Genomic DNA, 18,968 nt, shown 5'->3' with positions numbered 1-18,968 from the left:
ACTTGAAAGTCTAATAGGCCCTACTCACCATGGTCCAGACAGAACTATTGATCACTCCAGCCCCCCAACCTGTTCCTCCCCTGTCCCCCCATTTTGTCAAATGACTCCACTCTGGCCCTGTGGCTCAGACAGGAGCCTGGGGCTCTTCTTTGCCCTGTCATAAGCCCACAGTGCTTAGATCACCAAGGCATGATGAGTCCACTTCCTGCCATCTTTTCCATCCATCCATTTCTTCCAATGCCCCAACCCTAGCCCAGGCACCACTGTGCCTGGACGCCTGCAGTAGCTTGCCCTCTTTCAAGTTTTTCTTCACACAGACTCCAGAGCAAGCTTTTAAAATGTAACTCAGACTCCACTCTTGCCCTACTGAAAACCCTCTGGTACCTTCTCTTTGCACTTGGGATCAAACTCACATGACTTACCCTGGCTTTTAAGGCCTTGCAACCCAGACCCTACCTGCCACCCTCTCAAATACCACCTATCTGTTCCTTCATATGTTCAAGGATTTGGGATGCCTTAGTGAAGAAAACAGACAAAGGTCTTGGCCTTGTGGACCTGGCTTTCTAGTGGGGGAGCTAGACAATAAGCATAATGAATGAATAAGTAAAGTAGATAGTATGTTAGAAGGTGACAGGTACTATGGAAAAGAGGGAAATTAGAGGAGGGGGGAGAAGGTTAGTGGTAAGTGGGGGCCGTATGTAGTAATAACTGGCTGCCCGGAGGGTCTCATTGAGAAGGTGGGATGTGAACACAAACTTGCAGGAAGTGGGAGAATTAGCCAGACAGATATTTTGGGCAAGAGTGTTGCAGACAGAGGGAACAGCTAGAGCAAAGGTCCTGAGGCTGGAGTGTGCCAGAAGGCTCAGGGAAGAGCAAGGCTGCCAGGTGGCTGGAATGGAAGGGACGCAGGGGCAGTCACATGAGGGAAAGTCAGCAGGAAACAGGGGCCACCTTCCTTCACACCTCACACTCCAGCCACTAAGAGTTCTGTTGGGTTCTCCAAAGCCGTGCTGTTTCTCACCTCCTACTTTTGCACTAGCTGGTCCCTCAACCCTTGTGTATTCCCCAGCCCTGCCCGGCTCCTCCTGCTTATCCATTAAGTCTCAGCTGAAATGCCACTTCCCCAAGGAGGTCCCCCTCAATCATGTGCTCCAGCACCCCAAATTTCCCTTATATGACTCTTCACCACTGAGTTATTGTTTGAGCCCCATTTCCCCCATCAGACTGTACAAGTCTTGAGTGGGGGGGACCGGGTTCGCAGCTGTCTCCCCAGGGCGCACTCCAGAGCTGGGCTTGGCCTGGATGTCTGATAAGGATTTGTTGAAAGAAGGAATGCAGTGAATGAGTGAATGAGTGTGTGCACCCACACAGGGAGCTCTGGACTGTATGGGGAAGCGGGCAATTCCAAAGAGCAAGCCAGGGTCAGAACCCAGGGAGGACCCTGCTGTCTGCCCAGGGATTATTCAGGTGCACAGAAGGGCCTGGGGTGTTGACATTTCCCCAGGGTGTTCCCATCTTGAACTCTGCCACCCTGGGGGGCATAGAAAGGGAGGGTGTTTGGGATTTGGCCAAGCCTCTTTTGTGGTTTTTGACAAAGGGATTAAGAAGACAAGTAACTTCATCTCTGGAACAAAATTCCAGGACATAGAAAAAGAACCTGCTCCGGAGGGCTCGAAGGGGATCTGAGCTTCTTCTCACATCTCCCTACAGACCTGGGAAGTGGGGCTGGGGCCCAAGGGCAAGATTAGCATTACAAAGCCAGAATTTCATAAGGAGCAGCTCCCAGATCTGGAGTTCAAAGAATTGTCCCTTGCACGCTCGCCAACCCCCCTTGCATGAAAGACTTGTTGGAAAATCAGGCCATCCCGTGTCCAGTAACACATCAGTGATTGAGACAGATTCTTCTCTCCCTTCAATGACTGGAGTTTGGTGAGTGAAAAAACACCCCACTTGCATGCAACCCCTTGCAAAGGCAAAGCTGAATTGAATTTGCTGACACATTACTGGTCATTGATAGTCTTTTTCAAGGACTGTGCTCATAAATAAACCAATTCTCATTTGCTCACACACTTTCAGGGTTGGAATATGCTACTTAGTTATAATTTTGGTTAGTGAAAGTTAACACACACACTTTCCAGAGGAAATACTATTGTGTAGGGAACAACATACCCAACTATGGCTGAACACAACTCCGTGTGTTTGCATTTGCATTTCTCCTGACCTTACTGTGGCCACCACCTGCTTCTTTTTCATGCCCTGATTGTTGAGAAAGTTTTTCGGGGTTGGTCCTTGGTGACCTTCAATGAGCCTATCCCACAAAGTTTTGTGTCCTCCACTTTGCTCTGCTGCTTCCCCTGGAGACTGATGCACGTATTTTAGAAGTGTCAAGGAGACTATGGACCCATCACACGTCCTTCTTAGTCTTCCCCACAGGATGCATGCACCAAGTTACACTTAAGGGACCTTGCTTTGTTTGTCTGAAAATATTTTAAAAATTGAAATATAACACATATACATAAAATGCACTAATTTTAAGTGTGTAGCTCAACAAAGTTTTACATATGTATTCACCCAAACAACCACCTCCAAGATCGAGATATAAAATACCCCTTGCACCCCAGAAGGCTCCCTTGTTCCCCTTCTCAGTCATTGGCCACCATTTCCCCGCGTAAGCACTAATTCTAAATGATGCCACCATAGATTTGTTTCTCTTGTTCTAGAACTTCATATGAATGGAACATTTACTCATTGGGGTCTGACTTCTTTTACTCGAGAGCATGTTTGAGATTCATTGATGTTGTTATCTGTATCAGCAGTTCCCCTGTGGTTGGACATTTGCGTGGTTTCCAGTTTAGACTATGACTAATAAAGCTGCTATGAACAACTTTCTATGACTTTTTGGGTACACACAGCGCTGGTTTCTGTTGGGGAAATACCCAGCTGTGGAATTGCAGGTCGTAAGATAGGTGACTATTTACCACTACTAGATACTGTCACCAGTGATTTTATCAGTTTGTGTGTTGTGCTTTTGACATCTTCACAACATCAATTTTGTTTTAAACACATACAGGTCACTTCTGTGCCCAATCCTTTGGACTGGTGGGGGAGGGAAAGGAGGTATTAGCAAAATTGCATCTTGGATGAACAGAGAGGGGCCTGAGTTCTGACCTTGGAAGAGATGAGGGTAGGACCTCAGAGTATTTGTCCTCGTAACCTAGAGCGTGTCAGACGGAAGTGTGTCTCTGGGTGTCCTCATTTATCCCCCTCCACGATTAAACTGGAAACACCCCGAGCACAGGTGCTGTGACTTATTCAGGTCTGTGTCTTCAATGTCTGGCATGGTTCCTGGCACTTAGATAGGTGCTTAGCATGGAAAAGCAGTTTAAAATTGTCGCACATATTTACTGAGCACATCCTAGAGCCGAACTCTGTGAAAAGACTTTACCAATGTGGTCGCACTGAAGCTGCACGATAGTCCTTTGAACTCAGGGGAGAGGGGGGCTCCTGCCGTATGGATGAGGAAGGAAGCTGCGGGCCTGAGCAGGTTAGGATACACAGCTTGCAAGTAGCAGCTCTGCAGTGAGACTGGAGGCAGTCTGACTCGGGAGTCTGCAGTCTTTGCCACATTCACGAATTGAGTGTGTGTGTGTGTGTGTGTGTGTTGGCAAGAACCTGCACCCCATTTTACAGAGGAGGAAGCTGAGGCTCAGAGACGTTAAGGAACCCTTCTCTATGGAGTCAGCTGGGCCAGCCTCCCTGCAAAGCTAATTCTTTTTTTTATTTTAAAGATTTTATTTATTTGAGAGAGAGAGTGCCTGCAGGAGCTGGGGGAAGGGCAGGGAGCCCTTCTGTGACAGGGCGTCGGGGGGCTCTCTATCCCAGGACCCCAGGATCACCACTTGAGCTGAACTGACTGATCCACCCAGGTGCCCCTGCAAAGCTAATTCTTTTTTTTTTTTTTAAAGATTTTTTTTTTTTTATTTGACAGAGAGAGAGAGGGAGAGCACAAGCAGGTGGAGTGGCAGGCAGAGGGAGAGGGAGAAGCAGGCTCCCCGCTGAAGAAGGAGCCTGATGCGGGGCTCGATCCCAGGATCCTGGGATAATGACCTGAGCCAAAGGCAGCCGCTTAACCGACTGAGCCACCCAGGCGCCCCCAAAGCTAATTCTTAAAGGTGGAATATTTTTAATATGGACCCTTGGTTGCTGCTCCCCAAATCCTGCTCCCCACTCCTGAGCGCATGGCCACCGGGTGTCACCGGGTGTTTCCTGAACCTCTGCCTTAGCACCTCACACTCACAAAGCCGCCTCCCTGTCCTCCATCGCCCAGGAGTGGAGAGAATCAAACCCAGCAATCCTTCCTTTAAAGTGCTGGGTACTGTTTGGAGAGGGCCAGACTCCGGGACTTGCTCCTTCCCAGGGGTCCACTTAGTCACACTGGTGTTGGGTTCTCAGCTGAGTGCGGTAACCAGGGCACCGTCTTCCATCAAAGGAAGACTCCGTGGTTCTGGTCTCCAGGGTCTTCTGACAGCTCCATTCATTTCAGCCCCTCGGGCCTCAGAGACCCGGAACTCTACCCTCCCGCAACCCAAGCTGGGGCACGGGGCCAGGAGCCACCCCCCCTCCCCCAGGAGCCAGAGGGGCAACCTTCCTCTCCTGGCCTGGACTTTGTGGTTGTTTCATTATCCTTGAAAGCTCTTAAAGTATTTCACACAAGTACTAGATATATAAATGTAAACCTGCTGCTTTAAACATTTGGAAAACCTAAGCGCATATAAATTGAAGAGTAACATTTCTCCTTACTGCCCCCTCTCAACCCCATCGCGCCCCTGCCCCAGACTTACCACTTGTTGTTGATGCTGTGTGTGTGAATGTTTTGGTTATTTGTCTGCAGCTTGCTTTCTAAACTCTATAATATGTCTTCTAGATATTTCCATGCAATACATGGGCATCCTCTTCACTATTTTGATCTACTGCTGTGTAAAATATAGTGTGATGCCCATAGTTGTTTTTTTTCCCCAACCGATCCCTTTTAGCTGGACATGTAGGTTTTTTTTCCAATTTGTCGCTATTACAAATAATTCTGCTCCAAACATCCATGTGCTTGCCTGTCTGTGCGTGGATGTGGGCGATTCTCTAGGGCAGACACTATGAAGTAGAAATGCCGGGCCAATGCTAAATTTTAGCAGATGCTACCAAATTACCGTCCAGAATGGCTGTACCATTTCACACACCCACCCTCAGTGTCTGAGATTACTGGATTGTCTACACTCTCACTAACTCTGGGTGTTATGAATCTTTAGGTTTGTCTACTGAAAATGAGTCTATGGTATTACGAGTCAGGATAGTGGGGGGTGATAGTGGGATGGGAAGAGGCATGAGGGGGCTTTTGGGATGCTGTTGATGTGTGTTTTTTGATCTCAGTAGTGGCTACACAAATATTTTCAGTTTCTCAAAATTCATTGAGTGTCATGCTTAGGATAGGTGCACTTTTCTGTATGTATGTTATTCTTCAATAAAATGTTCAAACTATTTCCTTCCTCCCCCAATCTGGTGGATGACAAACAATATCCCATGATCATTTTATTTTGGAGGTTGAGCCTTCTTTTTTTTTTTTTTTAAAGATTTTATTTACTTATTTGAGAGAGAGAGTGAGCGAGAGAGAGAGCATGCATGCATGTTCTCTGTGGGGGGGAGGGGCAGAGGGACAAGCAGACTCCCCACTGGGGAGGGGAGCCCGATATGGGTCTCGATCTCAGGACCCCGGGATCAAGTGGGGGAGGAGGGGCAGAGGGACAAGCAGACTCCCCACTGAGCAGGGAGCCCGATACGCGTCTCGATCTCAGGACCCCAGGATCATGACCTGAGCCAAAGGTAGAAGCTTAACTGACTGAGCCACCCAGGTGCCTTGGTTGAGCCTTCTTTTGTTGGTAAATTGGCTTTCTGGGTTCCTTCTTCTGGAGTATTTTACTTCTGGGTCTTATGGAAATGGTTTGTCTGACAGAGGAAACCCCCTTTCAGAAAGGGGAAAAGGTACTTGACCCTCCCTGAGCACCAATCATATGCTCTCATGCTCACAGCACTCATTCAGGGTAGGTGCCATTCACCCCACGAGGCTGGGGCTCAGAGCAGTGAGGTGACATGCCCAAGGTGATACAATTGTCTGACTGCAGAGTCCTACCCTCCTTGTTACCCTTTGAGCTGCTCATGTGGCAGGCATTGGGCCAACCATGCAATAGGCATGATTGCAAGTAACCCCCTGCAACAGCCCAGTGAGGTAGCTGTATGGTCATCCTGTTTTACCGATGAGAACACTGGAGCTCAGAAAGGTCAAATAACCTGTGCAGTGCACCCCGTTGGTAAGCGGAAGAGCAGGGTGAGCCCAGGTCAGCCTGGCTTTAATGCTGTGATAAGGCAGTTCTATCCAACAGAATGTTCCGCAGTGATGGACATGTTTGGTATCTGTGCTGACAGTATGGTAGCCCCTGGCCACATGCAGCTGTTCTACCCTTGAAATGTGGCTAGTCCTTCTGTGGAACCGAAATTTTAGTCTTATTTAATTTTAATTAATTTAGGTGGCCTGTATTGGACAGTGCGACTTTAAACAGTCGGGTCACGAGAAGGAGAGAAACTGCAGGGTTACGGGTGCAGGTGACAGAGCGGCTGTCCCAGTGGGAAACCAGCCAGCTCACCAGGAGGGACCCACTCCCAGCAGTTCTCACACAGCCCACACACAGCTGGCTCTCTTTTCGGGCACCGGAACCAAGCTCTGCAGCAAGAACCACAACTATTATAATCAGATGTGGTCTTAACAAACCTCTTAACTCAGTTTCCTCATGCATAAAACGGGTATCAGAATAGGGCTTTTTTTTTTTTTAAGATTTTATTTATCTTTTGAAAGAGAGAGAGAATGGGGGAGGGGCAGAAGGAGAGGGATAAGCAGGCTCCCTGCTGAGCGGGGAGCCTGACACAGGGCTCGATTCCAGGACCCCGTGATCATGACCTGAGTCAAAGGCAAGTGCTTAACCAATGAAGCTACCCAGGCACCCCAAAATATGACTTGTTTTAAGACTAAATGAGAGAAGGGGTGCCTGGGTGGCTCAGTCAGTTAAGCATCTGCCTTCGGCTCAGGTCATGATCCCGGGGTCCTGGAATCGAGCCTTGTGTCAGGCTCCCTGCTTAGCAGGGAGCCTGCTTATCCCTCTCCTGCCCCTCCCCCCATTCTCTCTCTCTTTCAAATAAATAAATAAAATCTTAAAAAAAAAGACTAAATAAGAGAATGTACAGTGGCAGCACATATTTGACATTCAGTAAGCTAGTCGACAGTCAGACTGTTACCACAATGATGCGTCGTAGGCTCACTTTTAAACTTTCAAGGTTTTTCATTACATAGTGATAAAACATATTCATGCTAAAATTTAAATAATGAAGATGGGTATAAAGTGGGACCTAAAAATCTCCAAATACTTTAAACCCCAATCCTCCTCCCAGTGACACCGTTGTGGGAAGTTTCTTATGTGCCCACACAGGAATTGGTTCCACTTTCATTAAACATCTCAGACCATTCTGATCTATCCTTTTGAAAAGTGGGAAAGGGGTCAGACTAAATGCACTATTCCATAACTTGCTTTTGTCACTTTATGATATCTCAAGGCTGTCTCAAGGGTCAGCAATGTTTCCATGAGCACTTAACACACGTCTTTCTGTATATGGGTAAGTTCACCCGCCAGAGGGAAAAATCTTACCAGTGGTATCGCTGGGGTAATGGTTGGGGTATTTTCAACTGTGAAAGATCTTGGCATATGTAAAATCTCCTTTTAAACCTCTCAGGATCACTGGACTTTAAAGGAATGTTCTAGTAGGTTCTTCTGACAAGATTCCTCAAACCATTGCTAATAATCACCTCCGGAATGCATTTGCTGGGTGGGTTTGGAATTTTGGAGAAAGTTTCTCTTTAAGCAGATCTGGTTTCTAAGGTCTCCTTGGTGTAGGGACATGGACGGGGAGGGGAGGGCAGGAGAGGGGACTTGGCAAGAGGGCACCCGGGAGTCAGGGACCTGGATCCCTACTAATCCCAGCTCTGGCTGGCTGCTGGAGTCTGAGGGCAAAAACTCTGCCTTCTTGGGAGAAAAATCCTGTAGGAAACACTCTAGGGGAGCCACTGAGCCTGTGGATCTGGGTGGGGAAGGGGGAGGAGAGGAGATATCTAGAAGGGCCTTGCCAAGGACTGGACAATGGCGATTCTCAGCAGGCGAAATCCAAACAGCCCACAAGTGTAAGAAAAGATGGTTGGCCTCCCCAGAAACCAAAGAAATGAACACTGAAGGAACAATGCAGTATTATTTGTCACCTATCAGATTGGCAAAAATTAAAACAAAAATGGTACCTAGTATTGGAGACCGTTGGATACCTCGTGCGGGGAAATGGACACGCCAGTCCTCCTGGAGGGAGTGTTGAGAGGACAGTCATCCTGCAGGGAAACGTGTGTACTCTGATATCTATACTCTTCCATTTCTAGGAATTTGTTTTCAGGAAACAGCCAAACATATGCATAAGGATACATGCTCGAGGATTTGCATTAACCAGCGTTGTTCATGATAGTAAGAGGATTGAAACTAGGTATATATCCAGAGGTAGAGAATTGATTAAAATAAACTGTGTTATCTCCATAGAAGGTAACAATCTTTGGCTAAAACTGATATTGTAGACTCATGTTTACTAACATGGAAGATGCCCACTATCTGTATATGAAAATCAAGTGGAAAAAAAAAACCAGGTTACAAAATAGTATTTGTGATTCCATTTTTATCAGTAACAAAATTAGCTATATGTATATTATTACATATATAGTGTTATGCTATAGATAGGACATATTATATATATACATATACATATGTTACATATATCAATTATATGTCTGCATGTATATGTGTGTGTATGTGTGTCTACATATGTATATTATGTGAATTTTTGTGGGAAATGTTTGGAAGGGTAGAAGGAAAATGTCTCCAGTGATTATACTCAAGTGGTGGGAAATTTTATTCATTCATTCATTCATTCATTCATTCATTCATTCATTTTTGTCATTTTTTGCATTGCTGAGGGGTTTATTTATTCATTTTTTGGCAATGAGCTTGTATTATTTTTATAATAGGAAAAATAATATATTAATATTTATTTAGGAAGCAAAGAAAGCTGATAACTCTGTCTCAACTATGTTAGCCAGTCTAAGTGCAACTGTCCCCTCACACCAAGACTGTCCCCAACTCTTGTCCACTTTAGAAGCCCCCTCTGATCCCAGGGCTGTCTGTAATTACAATAATAATAATGAGGAGGAGGAGGATAATGATGTCAATGTATTAAGCACACACTGCAAGCCAGGCATTGGCTGGTACTTGATGCACATTCTTTCATCAGATCCTCATAGTGGCCTGAGACGTAGATACTCTCATGTCTTTGGATTTCCTAGGAGGGCCTGAAATGGGGACTCCGTGCAAGTGATTTACTGGGGGAGGGCATTCATAGGAAGTCTGTGAAGGAGTAAGAGAGGAAAGCAGGATGGGGAAGGAGAAATTCAGCAAAGGGGGGGGTTCAGCTGAAGTCTGGTCTCAGCCTGACCCCATGGGGAAGTCTGGACTCTACATGGTACCGGGTTGTCCTGCTTTGAGGCAAGAGGACTGGTCTTTTATCCCTCTACATTAGTTGGTCATTGGCTGTAGGACATGGGAAGGGATAACCAGGCAGATCGGGTCAACCTCCCAAGTACCTCTGGGTGAGTCACATCCCATCAGCTAATCGTTCTAAGAAGAGTGTATCTGTTAGCTGCCAACGCTCATAGCACCTGGCAGCTGGGTGTGCTGGACGAGTACAGGGGATCTGGGTGGAGCACTAACCTCCTCCATGTTATTATCCCCATTTTACAGATGGGAAAACTGTGGCTCGGAGAGGTTCAGTGACTTGCCCAAGGCTACTCAGCTGGTAAGAGACGGAGCCTGGTTTTGAACTCAGGTCTGAAGCTCTTGTATTGAGCCCTAAAGCCAGACTGCTGGCAATTTCAGAGAGGAAGGAGACTGAGGCTGTGGGTGGATGCCCTCCCAACATCCCCTACCCCACCATGTGCCCCCTCCACCTGCTCTCTGTGCTTCACATTAGCACCTTGGGTTGAGAAGCACTTCTAACCTGGGCTGTTGAAGAAGGGAGCCACAAAAGGCCTTTGTGTTTCTGCAGAGGGCCCTGAAGATTGTATATTGGCGGAGCTGGTTGCCAGGAGACATTTCTCAAGAAAGGTTCCTTTGGAAAATGAGCTCAGGCTCTGCCCATAGCCTCACATCATTATAACTGGGAGAGAGACATCCCAGCCTGTGTTTCCCCCAAGGTATTAGATGTGGATCCAATTCCTTCTACTGGTTCTTCCAGGCCTCCAGCTCAGAGTGTATCCCAGCTGAAAACAGCTCCTGGGCCAGATAAACTCAGAACCATTAGGTAATCATTATCTAATTACCATTAGGTAAACAGGGAAACTGAGGCACGGGGAGTTGAGGAACTCACGTAGTGAGCTGGTGGCAGGGTCATGGCTTGTGTGTCATTAATGCACGAGGCAGCCCCTGCCCCCCCAACTCTCTGAATCCTGTGTGGGTAAAACAGGATTCCTCATATTCCTCAGTATATGAGGACCATGCATTCCCCTTTATGAATCCTTGGGTTTCAAAGCCTTCTGGGGGACGAATGATTACTTTGCTCAAGTGGAGATGAGCAGCTGGTATTAATTGGGCATCTGCCAGGTGCCCAAACTGGAGTAGGTGTTTTAGGGTCTTCGTCTGCTAAATCTGACCTCTGGACCATCTTGGGGTCCATTTCTACTGGTTGTTTTTTTCTTGACTAAAGATCACATTTTCCTGTTTCTTTGCATGTCTAGAAAATCTTGATCTTGTACTAAATGTTGTGTGTGTGTGATGTGTTATAGAATCTGGGTTCTGTTTTCTTCTGAAGAGTGTTAAGTTTTATTTTAGCAGACAGCGTGATTACTGGCTGATCCTTTTGAAATCCCATGTGCCTCATTTTACACTTTGTTAGGGAGGATTCATGCAAAGCTGGAGCTATCTCCTAAGCCTCCCGAACTTGGCAGGACTCGCCTTTACACTCTGTCCTCTGAGGATATAGAAGGATTTGGCTTCGGGCTTTGTTGGGGCTGGTCTCGAGCAGCACCTACACCAGAGCGTGGTCCTCACTTCTAGGGTGCAGGCTTTCTGGCGTCTCAGTTTGAAGCCTGTGATGAAGGTTTCTCCAACGTCTCCCAGCCTGCTTGCCCCACAGGATCTATTTGCTCTCCACCCTCAAAACAGCTGCTCTCTGGTAAGCCTTGGGTAGTTTCACCCTGTGCAAGCAGAGCCCAGCCTTTGGGCAAGGACTTGTGGGTCTTGGGGCTCCCCCACACAGACTTCTGGGGCCCCCTGGCTATGCAGCTCTCTCCTCTCCAGTGTCCTGTCCTGCAGATTCCTTCTGTTTCTGTTGTCTCAGTTGCCCAAACTCTGGTCCCTGCCTCCTGAGCTCAGAGGGACTGAGGTGCTCTGCTTAAGCTCCAATGCCCTGTGCCATGCTCAGGAAATTGTTCCTAGGACAAGAGCCCAGGTGATGAGGGGCTCACCTTGTGAGGTTTCCCTCCCTCAGAATCACAGTGCGTATTGTCTGCTGCCTGATCTCTGATTTTGTCAAGTGTTACGTTATTTTTGGTGGGAGGGCTGGGCTGGTACCAAGTCCTTCGTTATGGCCGGAAGGGGAAGTCCAACTCCTAGCTGGGCTCTCTCTCTCTCTCCATTTGTCTTGGAAAGTTTACAAGGACCCTGGGAAGAAGGGCTTACTATCCCCATTGAAGAAGCAAGGAAACAGGTTCAGAGGGGTACAGTAAGTTGCCCCACCAGCAAAATGGGGCAAGTTGCTGAAGAGTTTGCTGGACGCCAGAGCCCATGTTTTGTCCCTGTCCTGCTGTCATTGGAAAAGCTAAAATCAAAACTAAATTTCACTGTTACCATCAGCAAAATGGCAGCATTTTCTGAGCCAGCTCCCATATCTTCCTACATCCCATCCCTCCCTGTCTACTTTATTCCTGTTTCTGCCACTGACCCCCTGTTCTGGCTGTTGTCACCCTTTGTGTGGAGGATTATAGTTGTCGCCTATGGGGCCTCTGTTGTATTCTTCCCAGAACACTTTTGCTGTCTTATTCTCTTGCTCCACTGACTTCGGGGGCTCCCTGTGACCCAGAGTGGCCCTTCCCAAAGGGTAGAATTAAGAACTTAGGGAATGCTATAACCCACAGATCTCTTCTTGGAGATTCACAGCTGCAAGTGTGACCATGCAGAGGCTCTATAGGAAAGAAACCTGTTTAATTGGGCTTGACCCAGTCTTTGGCCCTGAAACCCTTGGCTCATCTAACACCTATTAAAATCTTGGGGAACATACTAGAGAACGTTGGACCACAGAGTAAAGGCTAGTCTTGTCTTTTCTTGTATTTTTCTTTTCAGGCTAGTATTTTCTGTCTGCATTCCAGTCCTACATTTCAACCTACTCTTTCAATTTCATTTCCAATGACTTATCACAAGTCACCCTTCCCCCCCATACCTGTTTCCCCCTCCAGCCTTCAAGCCCTTCTAGCTGTAAGAATGATATAAGCCTGTACCTGTTGGGAGTTTCCATGAGGGGGGACTGGCCCAGGAATGAGGTTGACCAGAGGAAAGTGGAGCCATGAGGAAGAGGGGGACCAGGTCTTGAAGACTTCATTTAAGACCCTGGATCCAGCCTTGCCTGAAGCCATTACTCCTAGACTTTCAGCTACAAGAACTGGTAAATTATCTTTCCTTCCCCCTTAGCTGCAACCAAAAGAGTAAACAGCAGCCTGGGAATCCTCTGTGGGGCTCTTTCCAGAACAGCTCCTTCCTCATACGTTAAGTAACAATTACCCTAAGAGCCAGGCACCTCATCTATACCAAACCTGCAAAGTGATATAAGTATCCCCATTTTACAGATGAAGAAACTGGGGCTCAGGGAAGTTGAGTCACTTGCCCAAGTCCCACATCTGGCTGATGGCAGAGCTGAGATTTGCCTCCTGCACCTGGAAGGAACCACCAAGTCCATAGCATCCAAATCTGGCCTGGAACCTCCCTCCCCAGACTCTTGTGGCCGTGGTATGGGGGACACCTGGGCTTTCTGGAACGGGGCAAAGGCAAGGAAATCAGCAGTGAGACCTGGCTGCAGATCCCATTACGCCAATGGAGATCACGTTTCCTCTGTTCCGGCACCATGAGCAGGGCAGAGAGGCGGGCAGGCGGCCACTTCCCTGGTTATTCAAGTAGAAAATTACAGGTGCCCAAAATAGCCTGGGCATTCTTTTATTTATGAATAAGCGGCAAGTCCGTGAAGCTGGAATGGGGGCTTATATGTATTTCTTTCCGTTGATCACTTTCCTGAGATCTGCAGAGATCTCTGGTTCTTTCAGGGGACTTTCTCAGGAGTTGCCAGGATTGGGGTGGGGTGTTTTCAGGGTACGGTGGTGAAAAAAAGACAAATGAGGCCTCACCACACAGGAGCTGAAGATGTCCCGGTCCTAGGGCTTGAGTTCCCAGAGGGTATAGGGGTTGAGATAGCATACATGGGTCTGTCCCAGCCATCCCCGTCTTGCTGTGTGGCCTTGGGCAAATGGCTTAACTCTTCTGGGCCTCCATTTCTTCTTCTGTACAATTGAATGAGTCCTAAGCTCACAGAAATGTTTATTTTCTTCTGGCATAAAATTAATACTTGCTCATTATAGAAAATGAAGCAAGTGCAAACAACAACAACAACAACAAACAACCTACAGAAAAATGACCATTATATCCCTTCATTGTTCCTCCCCAATTAATATAATCAGGATTAACCTTTGGTATATATCCTTCCAGTCTTTCTTTCCATGTATACATAAAAAATGGCTGGTAGAGCCTAATCCCTGAGCCATTGTGCTCTGAAGAGGGAGCCCTCATTTACGTTATAGTCAGCAAATATTAATCAGTCAACAAACAGTATTGAGCCCTGCTCTAGGCCTGGGTGGCTTGGAGGCAGCTTTCTCCCAATACCCACCCCCCGCATCCTCTTTCTGTTTCTCTAGCCCTCTGGCAGCAACCCCAACACTGGGTCCTCACTCAGAACCACCTGAGGGGTTGGTGAGGAGAAGAAGTCATTTTGCGGGTCTCAGACATGGATGTGGGGCCAAAACTGGGGCCTGGAATCTGCTGGTGGGGACATGTGTGACCTTCCCGTGCCACCTCTGCCTCTCCTCCCTGCTGCCCTCCCCCAGGGCTGCGTGTTGTCCAGTTCACGGGTAAAGAGATTAGAACCAGTGCCTGGCACACAGCGTCCAGTCGATTCATCTTAGCTGCTGATAGGACTGTGACATCATTAGTAGTCTTGGTGGGGGCTAGGCAACCTGAGGCCATTCCCTCTCGGAGACTCTGATTGGTAATGAACATGAGGAGAGAGCTGAGTCACTTGCAGGATGGAAATAACAGCATTAATGATGACCACGTACGTCCGTTTATCTGGGCAGCACTGCACCAGATCATTCTTTTCGCTGCTTACAGCCACCAAAGTAAATCGTGTCGTTAGTTGTCACTCACAGGTGAAGAAACTGAGGCTCAGGGATTTCAAGTGGCTCTCCCAAGGCCACACGGCTGGCACGTGGCCAACAGGGACTTGATCCCAGGTTTGTCCTGTGCAGGATCCCTCATCCCTGAGGTTCAGCCTGTCCCGGGGAGGAAGGCCTGATCCCTGCCCCTGGGGAGCTCACCCTCTGGTGGCAGATGCCCTAATTTAGAACTTTCCTCCAAGTTCCCTGGGTTTGCTGAGGGGTCGAGGGAGAAGGCTGCAGGCTCTGGGGTTGGACCGCCTTGGTGTAGATTCCTACTCTGACACCTCCTAGCTCTGTCACCTGCCTAGCTTCTCCCAGCCTCAGTTTCCCCTCTCAAAAATGGGGATAATCAAAGTGGTGGCGAGCGGATGGAATTGCTCAATAAATACAGCTGTTAATAACTTTATCACTGATGTGATTCCCAGAGGACTTACTGAATCTCCAAAGGCCACCTTCCCTTCCACCTGGGTGGTGGGCAGGGCTGTGGCTGGTTTCGCTCAAGGAAACCCCGGCCTTCCCCGAGCCCTTGGAGTTGGCTCCTTCCTGTCGGATAGTGCTGCCTTTGGTTTGGGCTGCTGCAGACAAGCGCCCCAGTGTGAAGGGAGGTGGCGGAAAGAGTGGGTCCTGCCCAAAAGCCCCCAACATCCTCTCCCTCCACTCTACTTCCTCCTCCCAGTCTGAGAGCAGCAGAATTCTGACAGCCACACTTGTCCTCCCAGCGACGGGGCTGTCCTGAGCAGGCAGAGCTCCAGCAGGACCAGCCAGAACTTGAGGTTCGCCCACCCTGGATGGCTCCTTCTATCAGGCAGATACTCTTGATTTTTTGCAGCATCTGTCTATAGGCAGGACTCTGACAGAAACTCAGCCCAGAGTGCCTTGACAGCTTGACTGCGAGGAGCAAGGGGACTGCTGCTTTCAGGGCTGGCTTCCTGGGCTCTGGGATGCCCCCCTGCCCCCGCCATGCCATCCCCCCAGCCCTGGGCGATGATGCTCGGGCAAGTGCGTGGCTCAGAGAGTGAGCTCTGAGACAGCCACCTGAGTCTGATTCCTGGGTTCACCACTGACCTGCTGTGTGACCTTAGACAAGTTACCTAACCTCTCTGAGCTCAGTTTCCCCTCCGTAAAATGGGGATAACAGCAGTACCAACCTTGTGGAGTTGTTGTGGGATGGTGCGTGTAAAGTACTTGGGTGGTGCCTGTCACGTGATCATGATTAACTAAATGGGAAATTATCATTTCCTTGAAATGAAGTTGGAAGCCCTGTGGTCCAAGTTGTCAAACTGCTCTGGGTGAGGATGAAGGCAGTGGGGAGACAAGTCACACTGTGCAGGTTGAGTTTTCTGCAGCAGAGGTTCTTGACTTTGGAAACAAGTTCCCTTAAGGGTCTGATGGCTGAGTTCCCTCTTGTTGGAAAGTCTGTCCATCCCCAGGTGCACACTGCATTTTGCACCCAACTTCATAGAAACCCACCCATGAGCGTTAAAGTGGAATTTATCTCAAGGAAAGGACAAAGGATGTGCATCCAAATATATCTACCAGGATGTGGAAGAATAAAAAACACTCTCCAGTCAAGGATTGTTCAAGCAAATTGTGGTGTGTCTATATCAGGGGAATGCTATGTGCCCATGAAGAAGGGACTGACGGGAAAGCATGCCCCCCTCCCTGAGCCCCAGGGCCATTACCTCCCTGTGAGGGGTGAGCTTGGAGGCCCTGCTCTTTGAAGGAGTCTCTCTCTACCCAGCCCTGCCAAGGAGCTCTGAGATGGTGGAGCCTTTGCCAGGCAGGAGGCAAAGGCAGGAAACTTTAGCCCTTATGGCCAGTCTGAGGTGTATGTGTCACATCTGCCGCAGACAGCCTCTGGCTCAGCTCCCAGGGAGGCAGGCCAGGGGTCCACTGCCCGGAGGCTCCCGGCTGCAGGCAGAGCCCGCCAGGGGCAGAGGGGTGCCCGCAGACCACAGTGCCAGGGGGCAGCACTGGACCAGTGCAGTCACCCCGGGACGTCTCTCCCTCTCTCCAGTGTTAACCTGGCTGAGCCTGGATGAGACATCCCTGGAAAAACTGCCACTGGAACTTTCCACTTACTCTGGCCTGGCTCTGGAATAGCAGGATTCAGAGGTGAGGGAGCCCATGGCCATTTCAGGCCTGAGCTGCTTGGCTGGCTGGCTGTGAGTCAGACTAGACTCACCGAGAGGAGATGTGTGTAGTCCGTGGGCTAAAAATAATCCTGGTGCCACCAGGGCCTGGCTGTGGGGGTCTGGGAGTCCTGCTTAGGACTTTTTTGCATCAATATTCATGAGTGGATTGGACTGTAATTTACTTTTCTTTCACTGTGCTTGTTTAATTTTGATATCAAAATTATTATTAATTATTTTAAGTAGGCTCCACACCCAGAGTGGAGCCCAATGTGGGGTTTGAACTCACAACCCTGAGATCAAGACCTGAGCCGGGATCAAAAGTCAGATGCTTAACCCACTGAGCCATGCAGGTGCCCCAATATCAAATTTATTTTATCATAAAACGAGGTGGGAAGTGTTCTCTTATTTTCTGTTGTTCCGAAGACAGAGTATAAAACCAAACTGATGAATTCCTTTAAAGTTCAATAGAGCTCACCTATAAAACTGATGGTCTCATGGTTTTTCTATGGGAAGATTAACCCATGGCTCAATTTCTTTAAGTGTTACTAGCTATTCAGGTTGCTTATTTCTCCTCGAGCCAGTTGTTCAACAGTATTTTCTAGATGTTTCTAGAGAGTTTAAAATCTTACAGGCCATATCATAGTCATATCTGCTATCTTCTTTAAAGAACCAACTTTGAGCCATATTGATCTTTGTATCACATAGATACAAAGGCCCTTTGTATCCCCTTCTTTTGTTTCTGCTCTTATTTTTATTTTCTTGGTACTTCTACATTTTTTTTTCAGTTGGTTCTGCTATTCTTTTACCAACCTCTTTTTTTTTTTTTTTAAAGATTTTATTTATTTATTTAATTGACAGAGAGAGAGAAACACACACACAATGAGAGAGGGAACACAAGCAGGGGGAGTGGGAGAGGGAGAAGCAGGCTTCCTGCGGAGCAGGGAGCCCGATGCGGGGCTCGATCCCAGGACCCTGGGATCATGACCTGAGCCGAAGGCAGTCACCTAACCAGCTGAGCCATGAGGCGCCCCTCTTTTACCAACTTCTTAACTTTCACATTTGGCTCATTATATCTCAGCCTTATTTTCTATCTGCTTTTAAGGCTGCAAACTTCTCTTTAGATGCTGGGTTAGCTGTGTTTTGATAAACCGTATCTTTACCCCCATTCAGGTCTGAGGATTTCCTGATACCTTTGATCAATTTAGAAGTGTTCCCTGTCTTCCAAATATATTTTAGTTTCTTTTTTATTTGTTTGTTACCGTCCTTTAGTTATGTGGTAGACCTACACTATGATGTGTAGGGTATCTGGATTTGTTTTGTAACCTACAATGTGGTCAACATTTGTAAATACTCCATGAGTGCTTGAAAACATTTCATAGGTATCTAAAGATACCTTTTAAATCAAGTCTGCTGGTTTTTTTTTTTTTTTTTTTAAGTGAAAACCACAATGAGACACCAGTATATATCTGTCAGTTTCACATAAAAAGCTTGAAAAGTAGAAAGTGTCAGTGAGGCTGTGGGGCTTCGAACACTTACACACTGCCCCTGGGCATGTAAGTTGCTGTAACCAGTCTGGCTTTATCCAGTAAAGGTGTGGAGGGTGGCAGCGTAGGCCACCCCAACATATGCCACTTTGGCATAAGGATGATTTTGAGCTAAAGACACTTGAAAAGCGGCAGGTACAGAAGAGGTGCTCTGATCTCCCCTTGTCTCCCCAAAAGCAGGAGATAAAACTCCCATGTGAAAGATGCTCTCCCCTTCCCAGGAGGAGAGAAACATTCTTAGCACCAGAGATGGGGATTTGAGCAGAGAGAAATCTACACGAACAAATCTCGAGAGTTAGAATAACCCTTGTCTTCCTTTAATCTCTCCATGTGTTTCATGTGTTTTTCCCGCCATTGCTATTCTTTGTTCAGCCTGGGATGTAAGTAGTTGGGCCTAACCTGCTTTCAGGGGCTTTGTTTTCCCGTGGGGACTCTCAGGTACCTGTAAAAATCCATAAGCTTTTCACCTAGTAATCTGTCTCAGGTTGACTGGATTCTCAGGCTCAGCCGGAGACCCGAAGAGAGTAGAGAGGAAATCTGCCTCCCCTGCGGGTGAGCCCGCACGTGCCCTCGGACTTAGCCATCCACTTCTGAACCTGTTGGTTGGCAGAAACTATATCCCTATCGTTTGGAGATCTT

At 47.8% G+C, this 18,968-nt stretch overlaps 1 protein-coding gene across 1 annotated transcript in view; it reads right to left on the bottom strand.

Moving 5' to 3' along the window:
• Nucleotides 1–18,968, bottom strand: part of FAM107A (family with sequence similarity 107 member A) — a 51,554-nt gene that overhangs the window by 22,862 nt on the left and 9,724 nt on the right. The gene's annotated exons all lie outside the window — the stretch shown is intronic.

Source organism: Mirounga angustirostris, unplaced genomic scaffold (genome assembly GCF_029215605.1).
Source record: "Mirounga angustirostris isolate CCGP_5_RB_7025 unplaced genomic scaffold, mMirAng1.0.hap1 SCAF_1, whole genome shotgun sequence".
Taxonomy (NCBI): Eukaryota; Metazoa; Chordata; class Mammalia; order Carnivora; family Phocidae; genus Mirounga; species Mirounga angustirostris.
Note: the sequence above shows the minus strand (reverse complement) of the source record. Positions and strands in the feature narration are given on the sequence as shown.